This window comes from Urocitellus parryii, unplaced genomic scaffold (assembly GCF_045843805.1).
Source record: "Urocitellus parryii isolate mUroPar1 unplaced genomic scaffold, mUroPar1.hap1 Scaffold_71, whole genome shotgun sequence".
Lineage (NCBI taxonomy): Eukaryota > Metazoa > Chordata > Mammalia > Rodentia > Sciuridae > Urocitellus > Urocitellus parryii.
The window spans coordinates 1,982,520-1,998,769 of record NW_027554142.1 but is presented as its reverse complement, the minus strand read 5'-3'; the positions used below and the strand labels follow the sequence as shown (position 1 = coordinate 1,998,769).

Here is a 16,250-nt window from a genome sequence, read left to right as displayed (position 1 = left end):
TAAAATTGCCGTAATTAAAATTACAGTTCTGGAGAGCTAGTTCTTAGAAACATTGTTTTAAAGACAGTAGTTACAGATTCAGGACTTGCTTTAATTGATTTTTAAATAAAATATATTTGAGTATCTATCAAAAAAAAGAATTTAATTCAGCCCATAGTTGCTGATTAAAGACATTATAAGCCTTAGAGTTTCATTCATTCTTAGAGGATTATACTTTTCTAATTTTTTTTATCATATTCCTTGAAAATCAGTGGCAAGGTATGGGAAAGAGAAGAGTGTGTTGTGTACATTTTAAAAAAGAAATTTCCTAATTTTTTATAGACACAACATACCACCTTATATTTTACTGTTATAATGCAATAATGGCAAAAGCAGTAGAACTTCAGGTCAAACAACTCTTGCTACCAATGTAAACTCATTCTCAGAAAACCATTCTCACATGGACAGTGGTTAGAAAAAAGTACATGAATGTGCTACAAAAATAGAGCCACAAGACTTCTCACAAGTAAAAGAAATCCTTTGTAGAAGTCCACAGTTGACCAAGGTCCAGCCTCCTTAACAGTGAGCAACAGGGAATATGCTGACAAGTCACCATCTTCAGTTCTGAGAGTGAGTTGGCATGCTTCCCCAATGGCACAAAGTCTCATGACGATCCAATGAATCAACAGACACTTGGGAAATATTAATAAACATTTTTTATGAACTATTACAACAAAGAACTTCAGCAAGAAGGAAAATGAAGTTTATGATCTTTGAGTAAAAATTTTTAGTGTAGCAGTCTCTGCGACCAGATATTGAAAGAGAAAAAAAAATCAAGCTTATAAAACACCATTTCTCTGTTATCAACTGGAATACACTAAAAATAGGATAATGGAAATACATGTTCTTAAAGCATTTCCACAGGAAATGTCCATAATTATGACACTCTAAATCATTTAGCAATTGTATATGCTACATTAACTAAAACAAATGTATTCCTTATTGCACATTTTAAAATTGGAAGGATACTCTAGCTTAAGTGGGGGATATTTAGGGGGAAAATATTTTGGCTCAAAATGTATACTGCACCAAGGCAGCTTCATTCTAAAAACATAAACCATTTAAAATAAACTTTTATATTTTGAAGCCAATAATCCTTTAACTTGATGAATAGTTTATAGTCCATTTTCTGACTAAGTGTCAAAGGTTAATTTTATGGGCCCTGTTTTAAGGCCTGTGAACAGCCCTCACTAATCTGAGAATTAGGTGTAGGTGGAGGTTCATCTTTAAAGCCTGAAGGCATTAAGTCTTTTGCAGCAGGTGGTGGCCCATAGTCTTGGGGACCATGAGTTGGAGGTGGTAATGGGGCACCAGGAATGAAGTACTCTCTTGGGCCAAATGAGCCTAAAGGTCTAAATGGTGCTGGTGCGGGTCCTGGAAAAAAATCACGAGGGTCAAAAGGCAAATCCCATTTTCCAGGTGGAACACCTGGTGCATATTCTCTGAAGCCTATTGGTGGACACATACCAGGACCTGGAAAATAAAAAGGAAGTTATGTAAATACCCAGAAATTTCTGAACTAGGGTGATTTCAAGTATGTTAATATAGTCTTTAATTTCTCCCAAGCCTAGAACATCAACTGGTGAACATCCTGACTTGCCAGATGAGGCAAACTGAGATGGAACAAGTTTAGTTATAGCCTTTGACCAACCAGCCATGAAGCAACATATTAAGGATTTAAACATGGCTCTACCTAGCTCCAGGCTTGTCTTTTTTCTTTCCCTACTATATAATTGCAGAATTATTTCTATCTCACAAGAGCTCCATTTATATTTGGAAGTACTATATTACCATGACAAGATGATAGATCATGAAATAAGAACTTCACTACATCAAAGAAATATTGATAAAAGGAAATTCCACTATAATTACTGTATCCATTAAAAATTCATGAAGTATTTCAGCATGGACTTTACTCATGCCATCAGAATCAAGGTGCATGCCCTCCTGAAAAAGGCCTTCCAAAGCCACCTAATTAAATCAGCAATATTTATTAGGTCACTGTTAAATCCTCCTCTTTAACACTTCCCTCTGACTTTTCTCAAGGTAAGGAGGGTTTGACTTTTCTATATTCTATAACCTACTGCTTATGCTTCCATTATGGGTGATTACAAACTTTATGTTATAGGATTTTCATATCTGTGACAAAATTTTAAGTTATGGCATGTGTCTCATCCACCTTTCCATCTATTGCAGTGCATATCAACAGATTTTCAACAAACATCTGCAGAAGTAATATTTCTGGCTTTTCTGTATATAGCCCCTTATCCTTGTCTATGAGAGATAGCTATTGCCTATCTCAGTATAAGATTATGTAGTGTCCCATATGTCCCAGAAAACTGGAGGAAAAGTTAAAATGTACTCAGCTTTATCCTTCCATTGTTAAGACCTGAGATAGCAACCAACTGTTTTAGCAAGCAATAGAAATGAAAGATGAATGTGATTTATAAGTCAATCACTACTGTTCAGATCATCATACCAAACGGTGGAGGAATTGGCCGAGGCCCAAAAGGCCCACCAAGCTGACGTGGCGGTCCATACCAAATGGGAGGTGGTGGAGGCCGTCCCATCGGGGGTCCCATGAAGGGTACCCCTGAGAAAGGAGGGGGCCCTTTCATAGCCATATGAACCTGCAATTTAAGATTTGAAAGCAGTTAAAAGTTTTAAAATTCCTATGTATTAAGACAAAGTACCAACACCGATAAAAGCTAAAACCCAAAACAGGCACCTGTCCAGAGAACACCATCAGTGCAACAAAACTACCCACCCCTCCTGTGTATTCCCACCGACAGCTTACAGAAGTTGGAAGGATGCCACAAGAGGGAGCAGTTTGTTACTGATTATATCTGCACAGGAAAGGGAAAGGCAAGAGGACTGGCAGAGGTTATTAACAGAGGTGATTTCTGACCAGTATGTCATGCTGTATTCACTACAATCTATTTCAAAGGGAGTCCCCCCCCTCCCCATCACTTCCCTTTCATCACAATAGCTCATTACTTCCATATTAAGAATGAACAGAATAAAATGAAAAATCCATTCTCTACCCATGTAATAATAGCTACTATTCAGAGTATCTTCAGTAAGTCTTTCATATATTATTCAACCTCTGAGATCTTTAAGTAGACTGTCTTATTTTAAATAAGAGGGAACAAAAGCAAATGGAATATCATAATTTGTTGAAGGCCACACTGCATATTAAAGGAACTCAATCCCAGGTTTGCCTCCAAGCCATGCTTTTCCCACCTCTACTCCTCTCTAACAATGGGTCTTTTCTCTCTTTTAAATCTTCTACTACAAAGGGATTTGGGGTCTTATCTAAGGTGCCCTTAGATTTCTCTAGAGATGTATATTCCTGGAATATATATACACTGGAACTTGAGAAGTATTTTCCATCACAGTGCTATATACACAAATTAGGAAGACAAAGCTTTAATATTTACATTCATTTACTGTACACCATTTGAGATATTGATTTATCATTTCCTATGAGTAGTGGGTTTGAAACTAAACAATTAAAATTTATTTTGTTATAGAGCTGCAGAAGACCTACCAGATATAATAGCAACACAGTTACAAGAGAATACACTTATGTGAACAAATGAGACCATTTCTTGGGACTGGCTCAAGAGGTCATTTTAGATGATCATTGTTTCATTGAAACAGTATTTCAATTTCAGAAAATCTGATACCAATCTAATTCAAATCACTCAAAATAGGGTTTGCACAAATGGAGGAATTCTTAAATAACATTCTTCCAAAAAAATAAAAAAATATATGAATTATATAATTTATAATGAATTTACTTTGCCTTAGAACATTCAACACAAAACACCATATAAAGTTAGAGTGATAACTTTTCACATTCTGTAGTTCATTACAGTTGTACACACTTAAGCAACATTCCCAAGTTAAGGAGAAAAGTAAGCTCAATATTGCATGCAGTTTACAGCAAACAAGATCAGTGTCATGCTCTGAATATCCTTCCCAGAAATGCACAGAATAAAACCCAATTCAGTTCTCAACCTCTAAGCATCCAACTGGATGCTCAGTCAAAGAAGTAATGGTGGAGACTGAGGGGGTCTCAGGTTCTTGGGGAACAGTTTGCTTTTTAAAAAACAAATGGGATTGTACAAATAGAACACAAAGAAGGATAAAGCAAAGAGCAAGTACTGTAGGAAAGCTACATGTTCCTGCATGACCACATGATTCACAGTAACTACAGAACTTACCTTGCCCTCATTCGTAACCTTAGCTGGAGAAGAACTTCTGGAGCTGCTGTTCATGTGAGGTGGAACACATCCTGGGTCTGTTAGAGATCAAAGAATGGATTCAGACTTATTCTAACATGAAAAGAATAAAAATCATCCATCCACAATTACAGATTCTTTGAAATTACTTGGTCCCTTTACCAGAGGCAACAGGTTTCCCAGATGCCTCAGAAGACCAGTACGAGGTAAAGGTCCATCCATTGACCCTTGGGAAAGAAAGATCAGAGCCCTTGTATGTATTTTTCAGAAGAAATAAACCACTGGTGGACAGGTCAGGATTCAACAATACCTAGAAAGCAAAATGAAAAATGGGTTGCCCAGAGGTTGGGGTCATACCTCAGTTGTAGAGTGTTTGCCTAGCATGTGTGAGGCACTGGGTTTGATTCTCAGCACACATTTAAAAAATAAATAAAGATATCATGTCCATCTACAATTAAAAATATTTTTTTTAAAAAAATGGGCTGCCCAATACGTAAATCACAATTTATGAAGAGACTTAAGTAAAATAAAGAACTGCCTTGGGTTGATAGAACAGCAGATTAATAAGTATTGGTCCTAAACTTTAAGCTATAGACTTGAAGTATGTGTAGGCTGGCTTTTCTTTAGTCTGTATAACCTGACTTCCAATCTTACCAAGACTACAGTCCTATTTAGAATTGGAAATAAGACTCAGTATTTTCATGTAGGAAATAAAGTATGCTACATAAAGTTTAAGGCTACTTTTATAATATTTGGGAAAGGAACACCATAGAGATTTAATTTAAAGATAAAGGTTTACACTTCACAGAGTAAAATTTAAAAGAAAAAAACAATACAGAGACCTCCAGGAAAAAAAAAAATGTTTTCTATTCTAGAACAGATTTTACAGAAAACATTCACTAAGATAAAGTAAGAAATTATCTTCTATATATTGTACAGGCCCAAATTATATGTTTTCATTAAAATATTCAAAAGGGAAAAAAAAAACCAAAACCTTGAAGCAACATGTGAATGCTAACCAAATCCGTTTCTAGGCATATCTTTTCGATTAAGAGTAGCAGAAGGAGGTCTCCCAGCTGGCTCTGCTGTCAGTGGAGGGGAACATTCTCCACCACTCAAGGGGGATGGACCAAAAGAGCCATTATGGCTCAGTGGACCTAAAGACAACAATGCCGTGCTACTACTTTAAGGCAGCCTTCTCCCTGACACCAACCCTCACCTCCCGCTTTAGCAAATCATTCAGATTATTTCATAACCATTACACACAGAAATAAAAAGTAATTTACATACATTATGCACCAAGAAATAAAATAGCTCCTTTTACAAAGTGCCCCCTACCTCTCCGAGGAGGATTTTGTAAATTTGGTCTTCCCGGCATAGGTTTTACAATCACGGGTTCATCTTGCCGCACTGCCATCTTTTGGGTCATTTCCAATAGTCTTGAATATTGAGAAAGAATGGGCTGAATTATGAAACAGCAATCTATTCCTTCATAGATAATATCTAGGATAACCTTAAAACACTATAAAACATATAGTAAGATACCAAAATCACATACTTCTGTCTCAAATCAGCAGCTTCCCTTTTCTCTTCAGCTATAGCTCTTTCTGCAGAACGAGCTTTGAGCTATTAAAGAGAAAATATTCAAATTCAGTTGCGGTAGGCTATGCACAAAATAAAGAAAAGGGGGAAAAAATCTTACCCAATTATCATGAGCTTTCTTCTCATGCATAGCAATCTGAAAAAGACAACACATTAAAAAAATATGTTTTTAGGGACTCATTATAATAGCCTATAATTGTCTGTATTAGATATCAAAGAATTCTGCAACTACAGGACAGTATTAATTACTACCTGGTTTTTAAATGAGCGCTCAGTTTTCTGTAGTTCTTTTTCCATCTCTTCAATTCTCCGCCTAAGAATTACAACAATTGAATAACATTTGAAACATTCTGACCATTTTCCCTTTATTCCATCAGCTATACTTTTAAAGACGTTATCATACATAAGAAAAACATTTCTATGGTTATATGAATCCAGTGTGATCAAAACTAATACTACAGGCCAGGTGCAATGCCACATGCCAGTAATCCCAATGATTGGGAAGCTGAGGCAGGAGGATCACAAGTTCGAGGTCAGTCTCAGCAATTACGTGGGAACCTATGCAACTGAGACCCTGGCTCAAAGTAAAAAAAAGGTCTAAGGATGTAGCTTAGTAGTAAAGCACCAAAAATAAATAAATAAATAAATAAATAAATTAATTAATTAAATAAAAACCTAATACTAATAACTTCTTTATCATTTAATTGCTAGAGATTCTGAATGATAAATTATAGTTTCCTTAACTGTTCATGAGTGTGTTCTCAAGTAATTCTGCTAGAAATATCTTCCTCCTTAAAACTTTTTTTGTTTTTTTCAAATTATATCCATAGAAGATTTCCAAGGTCTATCAAATGCCACACTTTTGTGGGTCTTGATACATCACACAGCAAACTGATTTCTTAAAGAATTACTACAACATACAAAACCCCCAGAACTGTTTGCATTGACCAAGTTCCCTATGGTCTTGCCCATTAGGTATAAGTAAATCTTTGTTAACATTTTTCATTTGTTAAGTTGAAATTTATTTTTTCTCCTGTGTGAATTGAATGTATTCATATCCTCTCGTTATTTATACTTCCAAGCTATTTTCTTCTATCTACACAATGTAAAAAAAGATTAAAAAGAAAGCTAACACTAGTTCATTAGACACTGACACCCTCCTTTAGAAACTGAACTCACTTGTAATTTTTAACTTCCTGTACAGCGGAAACCACCTTTTCATCTGCAGCTGACAGCTGCTGCTCTTTTTCTAGTCTCTCGTATTCTTCTTGGCTCAGTTTCCTAAAATAAAGCCAGTTATCAAATCAAAAGTTTTTCTTTGTGAATATCACTTCCCACAATTCTATAAAATGCTTAGGCACATAAAATAGAAATTCAAACCTGCAATTTCGTAAATCAAACTCTGGCAAATCACTTACATTTTCTAACTTCTCCTCTTAATTCTCTACTTACCAGTAAATAAAATAAATGTGAAAACAACATGTGCCCCAAGGGCAAGTCTCCTGTGTGTAAGATAATAAAAACTCACTTTACTTCAATGTGGAAGATCAGGACTGATCAACCTAACATAATTAAACATATTAGGATAAAGCAGGGGATAATTCTTTTCTCGTTTCTGCCATGGGTAGGACATTAAGTATATCTTTGTCATGGGGGAACTCTTCTCAATCCAAGACTGGTACCATAATAAAGATATAGTCAGTCAAAGAAAAAATCTTCTAGAATATGTCTTTTAGCTATGCAATTTACCACAGAACATTTTTCACACTTTAGATATCTATTTCAAAAGAATTGTAATTAAGCAAAAAGACCAATCTGAGTTTTGATAATGCCTGTCAACCAGAAAAAGAAGCCAAACTGACCTACAATCAGAGTATTATCTACTGACAAGTTTTAACTCTGATCATGAAACTCAAGATGTTCATCTACTGAGACAAAGGTAGACACATTTAATGATTTAAAAAATACTATTTTCTGCTATCCTTGTACTATCCTCTTTAGCCATAGTTCCAATTCAAAAGATAATTAACTTGAAACTTAATTTTCCATAAATCAGAAGAACTATAGTAAAAAAGGATTATTGATACCAAATAGAAAAAGGGGATTATATATTCTTATATAGCTTCTCATTTAATTCTTCAGCAAGTATTTTATGAGTGGCTATAATATACTAGTTACCTTGTAAGATGCTAAAGAATAAAAGAGTTCACTGTTTCAGGTATAAATGATGCCTAAAGGAATATAATAATTTTCCCCACTGGCTTAAGAAGGAATATGGAGAAAACTAAATCTTGAAGGACAGAGAGAATTTTGTTTCCAATTATCAAAGAGTTAGTCTGAGGAGCACTAAGAAAAATCAAAATATCTTTATAAGAATATAAAATTGTGTTTGAAGGGATCCAAGCTAAAAAGGCAGTGGAGATATATGGATGTGGCCAAGATCCATTAGAAAAAGGAATCTCAGAATTACAAGTAAGGTTGGCACTTTAAGGTACTTTTCTCCTAGGTTTACCCACATATTGAACATAACACAAAGATATAATGAGTCTGAACTAAGCCTTCATCCAATTCTTGGGCTTAGAAGAAAAAAAGAAGTGTTTGGGGCTACAAATAAAGGGACCCTTAATAAAAGCCCTAGCCTTTGAGTTTAGATTAGAAAATACTGCACACTTAAGTGATGAACAGGCAAAAAATCCAAAAGGAATAATACTGAAACATTGAAAAGACAAGTCATTTTTGAATTATCTTAATTGCTGACTAAGTTTAAAGTGACAATCTTACTCAAGTAACCTCAACACTTTTCTATAAGAAGATAACTTCATCTTAGTCCTCAAATTTCATCTATAATTATCACAACAATGTTAGCCAATCAAAACTGACCAGGCACTCCATAAGACAAAATTCTGTGAGAAAAAATCCCACAGAAAAGAAAACCACCTAATGGGGTTATCTGCACATGTTTTAAAATCACTGTGCTTTATACAGTCAAAAAAGTAAAGTCAAGATTATGAATTTCAGGGCTGGGAATATAGCTTAGTTGGTAGAATGCTGCCTTGCATGCACAAGACTCTGAGTTCAAACCCACCACCACAAAAGAGGAAAAAAAAAGATTATGAATTTTGTCAAAGGATTAGAAACTATAAAACCAAGAAAAGGTTGGGTGTGGTGACCTACCTACAGTAGAAGATACTCAAGAGGCAGAGGCAGAATGATGAGATTAAAGATAGCTTGGAAAGCAGTAAGACACTAGTCCCTTATGAGAAAGAGCAAGGAGTCTGGGGAGGTAGCTCAATAGTAGAGCACATGGCTCAATGTCCTGGGTTTGAGCTGTAGTACTGAAATAGGACTGGGGTTGTGGCTCAGTGGTGAAGCACGTGCCCCACATGTGTGGGGCATTGGGATCAGTCCTCAACACCACATAAAATAAATAAAATATTGTGTTGGGCTGGGGATGTGGCTCAAGCGGTAGTGCGCTCGCCTGGCATGCGTGCAGCCCGGGTTCAATCCTCAGTACCACATACAAACAAAGATGTTGTGTCCACCAAAAACTAAAAAATAAATATTAAAATTCTCTCTTTCTCTCTTAAAAAATCCTATAAAAAATAAAATAAAATATTATGTCCCTCTACAACTAAAATAATATTTTAAACCCTGAACTTTTTAAAATCCTAAACTCAATGAATGATTTTAGCAGCAGATTTGGGAAGTAAAATAAATCCTAGCACTTTTAAGATAGGTCAGAAGAAAATATCCAGAAGAAGTAAATCCAGAATGTAGGAGGCATGGGAAATCAAATTCTAATATGCATTATTATAATCAGAAGAGAGAATGAGGTAAAATCAACATTTAGAAAAAGACTCGAAAATTCAAGAAATGTTTAATGGTCCCAAGCAACATAACTGCAAGAGAAAAAGTGGGTGGGGTGGGGAAAACTACACCTAGGCACTTCCCAATACAACTGTTAAAAAAACAGAGAAATGACTACAGGAACTAGGGGAGGGATAAGACCAAACAACAATGATAATGGATTCCTTAATGAAAAAATTTAAAACAGATGGTAATTAATTGGATATTTTTAAATTGCTAAAACTAAGTAACAGTCAAAATTCAGTAGCCAAAAGAAAGAACCTTTAAAAAATGGAAACTGGTTTTAACTCTAATCATGAAGTTCATGTCAACCTAACACAGATTATAAAGGTAGCAATATTTAGTGGATAAAATACTATTCTCTATTTATCCTTGTACTACTTTGATACACTAATCAAATCTATCATTAAAGGACAATGTTCAAATAGAATGAAAATAATTTCAAATAAGAAACCAACAGTGTAGAATGCAGAACTACAGAAACTTTAAATATGTGTATAAATTGAATGAATGTTTTGTGGAGTTCACAGTATATGAAGTACTAACATACAATGCCACAACAGTTATCTGATTCAGGAGCTACTTAAAGCCCATAAAAAGATAATAAACCTATTAATCTATGTCAGGTTGTTATTAAATCCAGAATATATACCATGGCCTTTAAATTATGAGAAGATGAATAAAATTATAATTATAATTATATAATTATAATTCCATTATAATTTAGGATTACATCAAGCTTATACAGGGGATGAGGAAAATAATTAAAAATATTTAAACTATTAAAAAGATACAAGGGGGGCTGGAGATGTGGCTCAGCGGTAGCGCGCTCGCCTGGCATGCGTGCGGCCCGGGTTCGATCCTCAGCACCACATACCAACAAAGATGTTGTGTCCGCCGAGAACTAAAAAATAAATATTAAAAATTCTCTCTCTCTCTCTCCTCTCTCACTCTCTCTTTAAAAAAAAAAAAAAAGATACAAGGAAGAAAAAAAAGAACAGGTCATCAAATAGAAAGCAAATTCTTCATAAACCACAGGCACATATTGACATGGACAGACTTATATTTTAGAAAGTCCACTCAAGCGGCTATAGAGAAAATTAATAAGAATATATTATATAAAAGAATATATATATTATATAAAGTAATATATATTATATATATTATATATTATATAAAGTAATATATATTATATATATTATATATTAATTATATATATATTATATAAAAGAATATATATATATAAATGCTGAAGAGTAAAATCAGGTGCAAATAAATAAAATCTGACACACAAACTATTTTTAGAGAATTCAAGTATTTTTGTGGATTAAAAACTTCAAATGAACTTTCAAAAAATAACTAGCTCCACACTGAGAAGATTAATATATAAATATATACTACAAACAAGTACTTCTGTAATCATAACTCCTAAGGTCCTTGCCACAGTTCAATTTTTAGTGTGAACATCTGAGATATTCAAGTCCAAAACTTGTACCATCAATAAGTAAATATTATTCCTTTTTGAAGTTTTTATTCTACTAAAACATGTCATTCCAAATCACTCAGTATTTTTAAAGGTCCAGAGTTAGAGATACAAGTTCAAAACATTAGAATTACATAACTGATCACAATGAAAGGTAATTAAAATAAGTAGTGGGATCATAGAAAGGGTCTAGATCTTTGAGAGGTATTTCCACATAAGTGACTGTTAATACCAGTTTACCACTTCCTGCCTTCATATGAATTTGACAATTGATTACGATGTCCTCACAGCCTTAGTTTATGGTTCCAACTACCTCAGGACTCTTAAGACTGACGATGGAAAGAAAAATGCAACTTATAGGAAACAAAACACAAAGGAAAAAAGACAAATCTCTACTTATTACAACTAGAAGAAATTGTAAATAATCTTAAGAAAAGATAAAATTATCTGTTAGTTCACACAGTGATAACAATAACAAACAATGAAAATCTTACTTTTGTAATGCCACCTCATTTTGCTGGTAGAGTTCATTTAAAATCTCCACTTTCTGCCTAAGAGTTTTGCATTCCTCTTCCAGTCCAACTTTAGAAGACCGTAGTGAATTGCAGTCACTTTCTAATTTCTTTATTTGGTCTGTAAAGGATAAAACAGCTTATCTCTATATGTGTACAAGGACTTAAGAACTTGTTTGAGGGAGTAGTGCCAAGAAAAGTAAGAAGCATGAAAGCAAGAAGCTTTATCTTTCCAATAAAATTTTAAGTCTTTCCAACATGGCAATTTCTTCTCAAGAAGAACCCACCTTCTAGATTACATTTTGTGGACTTCGAGGCTCTTAGCTCAAGTTGTGAAAGTTTTAGATCCTCTTCAACTACTGATATTGTAGTTTGTGTCTAAAAATTGCAGAAAAGAGAGGTATTCTTAAAAGTGAGGCACAGGAAGAATTCACAGGCACTATGGGACTCTTACAAAGAACTATACCCGAGAGACATCCATCATCTGCTTAATTTGATCTTTGATCTTCTCGTTCCGATCACCTAAAAAACAAAAGACTTTAGCTTTTTCTTTCCTTACTTTTAACTCTATATTCTCCTAACTTCCCCAAACTAAAGAATGATCGTGTTCAAACACCGGAAGAAAAAAAAATCAATTAAATAATTAAACTGATTAGACTAATGACTTTTAAGAGAATTGCAAGCTTAGATTTAAAAAAAGAGAGAGAGAGGTGAATTTCAGGTTGGGGTTGTGGCTCAGTGGTAGAGTGCTCACCTAGCATGTGTGAGGCACTGAGTTTGATCTTCAGCATAAAAATAAATAGAAGTAGAAACCAAAAAAAGGTGAATTTCTAGTTTGCACAACTAAAATGTTATCTCTGCTATTCTTGTAAGATAAAAGCTTTTCTTCTCTCTCAGATCTATCTTCACCTGGGCAAGTAAGTGTCTTATTTAGAAAGATTCAATCCTATATTTTCTCCCTGAATCTACTACCAGGTGTGGTTTGAAATACTTGCTATGTAAGCAATATCCAACTTAGGAGAAAACATCTGGAAATATTTTCCTCATCAGTAAACACTGTTACACTCCCTCTCTAGCTTTCTGATAGTCTCTAGCCTCTGTTCTCACAGCCTTAGTTTATGGTTCCAACTGCCTCTGGACTCTTAAGACTGACTGTGGACCTTAAAACCACAGAGCCATAGAGATGATGAGTATCAAAATCAAGTATCATCTGCATAAGTTAAGAAATAAATTTCTCTTACTGTACAATGTTCAATACTTAGAGGTATAGGATGTGACTATTGTAGCTGCAGTGTACTTACTAGTTTTCAATGGGATAGAAAAAGTCAGTGTTCTTCACATGCCTATTGCTACATTATACCGCAGCAACCCACCTCTGCCAATGCAACAGACATATCTATAGATCCAGTGATATGTGTCTACAACCCTGAAGCTTAAGAAGAAATTCATCCAGCTGAAAAGTGGCATCTGTATACTTAAAGACAGGAAAGCAAAAAAGGATTCAACCTCCCTGAGACTGATCTTACCTGCTCTCTCTCCATTGGTTAATTCATCTGACTCATCTTCTCCATTTTGATCCTCAGATTTAGATTCACATTGTAACCGATTCAACAGTGTGATATAATTAGTCAAAGCCTAGAAAAGAAGCAAAAGGTTGGAAGACTTTCGATTTTAATTCAGAAGATTTCAGGAGAATTCATGAGATGAAACATGTATTTGGAGTATAAACTTACTTTATTAGTATTATCTTCGTAACTAAGAGCTACTTGTAAATCTTTCTGGGACTTCTCAAATGATTTGATTTGTTCACTGAGCTCAGCATGTGATGTACTCCAGTCTTTGACTTCCTGCTGCAACTGAAAAGTCAAAACACATGAATTCCTATGGGTTAGGTAGGGGTTTCTGCACTGGATACATTAGGACTACAAGACTTAGACAAAGAAATAGAGAGCCATACTCCTCGGTGGCCTGCCTCAAACGAGGGGGTTGAGACCTTGGTTAAGGAAGAGGGCAGAGTGGCCCCAACTCTCACAGCTGCAGTAAGAACATCAGAGCTATCAGGAAGTTGACCCTGTTTTATTGCATTCCCCAGAAAATTGCTGTCAATTCAAATAATTTACCTCCAGCAGGAATGGCTGGGCACATATGACTGTCTCCTAAATTTAGATTCCTTATCATGTAATCTTCCCTTGGCCGGTGAATCAGTAACTACTCAAAACAGGATCATAAAATACTTAATTTTCTGTTTTAAAAAGTTTCTTTGAGGCTATGCAAGTTAATAACTGATTGATATTTGATAAGAAAAGCAATAATCCAAAAATCCAAAACAGATGGAGAACATATATATGCACTCAATTTGGGGAGCATTGTTTAAACTTTGCATATCTAGAAAAGGTCCTACATGAATATTCCTTACCTCAGAAACAGATCCAAGAAAGATTCACTTCTCTAGTTTACATTATGTATGACATCAAATTTTCTTTACCTGCTCTTTCTCCTTCTTAAGCATGGTATTTTCTTTCTGAAGCTGACAGCATTCCAACTTCACCTTCTCTTCACGAAGCTTAGTTTCATTGAGGATAATTTGAAGCTAATGCAAAACACTACAGTTAGTGAATTAGTTCCAAAGAAAAAACAAAGTTATACTTTCCCAAACCAGACATCATATAGTTCTTATTTTTTGCACATTTTAGCACACCTCAAATTTTTGGTTCGCAACAAAACTAAGATGTAGTATTAATATCCGTTAGCAAGAGTTGGCAGCTTTACCTCTGAAAGCTCAGAAGTATTCACTGAAATGACATCTTTAAGCTTCTCTATAGATTTCTTATTTTCCATTATCTGCCAGGTAAAAACAGAACACAAAATATGCATTAGGATTTCAGTAGAAATACTGATACATATGTGTGTGTGTGTGTGTGTGTGTGTGTGTACACACACACATATATATATATATACTAAAAAAGATAAACACAACAAAATATTTGTCAAGCCATCCCATTAAATTTCAGGTAAATGCAGGGGATCCAGCTTGGACTAAGCAAAAAATCAAGAAATGAAAGAGATGAGGGAAAATGAAGTCATAAATATTTCATGGCATCCACAACATTACTGTTTATGAGATAACCAGAAAAAAAGGACAAAGTATAGAAAACCATAATGCAATAAGTAAATAAAATGTTTTAAAGCATAGAAAATTAACTAATTAATTACTGTTTCAAATAAACCAGTTCAAATTAGTAATTTTTTTCGAGTGATAGAGAAAAAAATTTCCCAAGATCATTTTTAAAATTTTCTTATCTGAAGTAAAAAATGATAAAATTTAAGGAAGAATAGACTAATCTCACATACAGAAGAATTCCAAAAAAATTATAAAGATACTCGCTCCTTAAGGAAGTGGACATAACTCTGCAATCTTTGTTTGCAATGCCTGGGATTGAATCCTGGGCCTCATGCATGCTAGGCAAGTGCTCTACCATGAGCTGCATCCTGAGCTTGTAACTCTTCATACTTTAACTGTGGGCTGTGCATGGTAACTTCCAAAGAATGCAATATGACAAGGATTGGAAAGAATTTTTACAGTGGAGAAATCTGATAAATACTACCTCAGCTAGGTGATCAAGCTTACTTGGGGGTAGGATATTTCAGAACACACTCTACTATCTTTTGCAACTTTTATGTAATTACAGAAACTTATAGAAATTGAAAATGAAATATGTAAGTAAAATTTTTTTAAGTGCAGAAAATTCATTAATTCATTACACTTTCAAGTAAAAAGTAAACAAATACTATTCAACTGGACAATAGTTTTTTAGTTGTTCTGCATGTTTCCAAGGGCAGAGCAAAGCAATATGAAAATTATCCAAGGTTGAGAATAAAAATATTTCCTAGGCCCATAAAAATAATTTGTTGTATCAGTACTTAAAAGTTCCACAAAATGGGCAGAAGTGTGTTCAACTTCCTTGACTCCTAATCTTACTTTAGTTAACAGCTGGACTAAGTTCAACTTAACCAATTTTACAAAATATTTCAAAAGCCAAATTGCAGTAACACTTAGCAGCAAAACTCATACCAAGTCCTGATTCTTAGCATTCTGTTCTCTCTCAGATTCTAACATAACAAGAAGACTTTTAGCTCTCTCATCCAGAAGTTCATTAGCTTTTTCAAGAAGCTTCATTTCATCCTGGAAAAAAAAGGTGTCAAGATCACTCACTCATTACATTTACTTTTGAGTTTAGAATGTAATTCCCCCCAAAGAAGGGATTTTTACCTTATATTTAGTTACTTCATCAGAAAGAATCATATTTTGTTTCATGGTCTCTTGGACCTGCTGTTTCTTTGATTCCTTCATCTATGTAAATAAAGCATTCAGAATTAAGATACACAAATTATAGTGCTACTATACAAGTTACTTCCAGACAAGTGACCCTTTCCAGAAGAAAGCAGTACTTAATACATATGACTGCTTAGAATTTGGATGATTTGTAGGAAATAATGAAA

At 34.4% G+C, this 16,250-nt stretch overlaps 1 pseudogene; it reads right to left on the bottom strand.

Annotated features, from left to right (window-relative positions):
* Positions 1-337: 337 nt before the first annotated feature.
* Positions 338-16,250, bottom strand: part of LOC144252964 (transport and Golgi organization protein 1 homolog) — an 89,599-nt pseudogene continuing 73,686 nt past the window's right edge.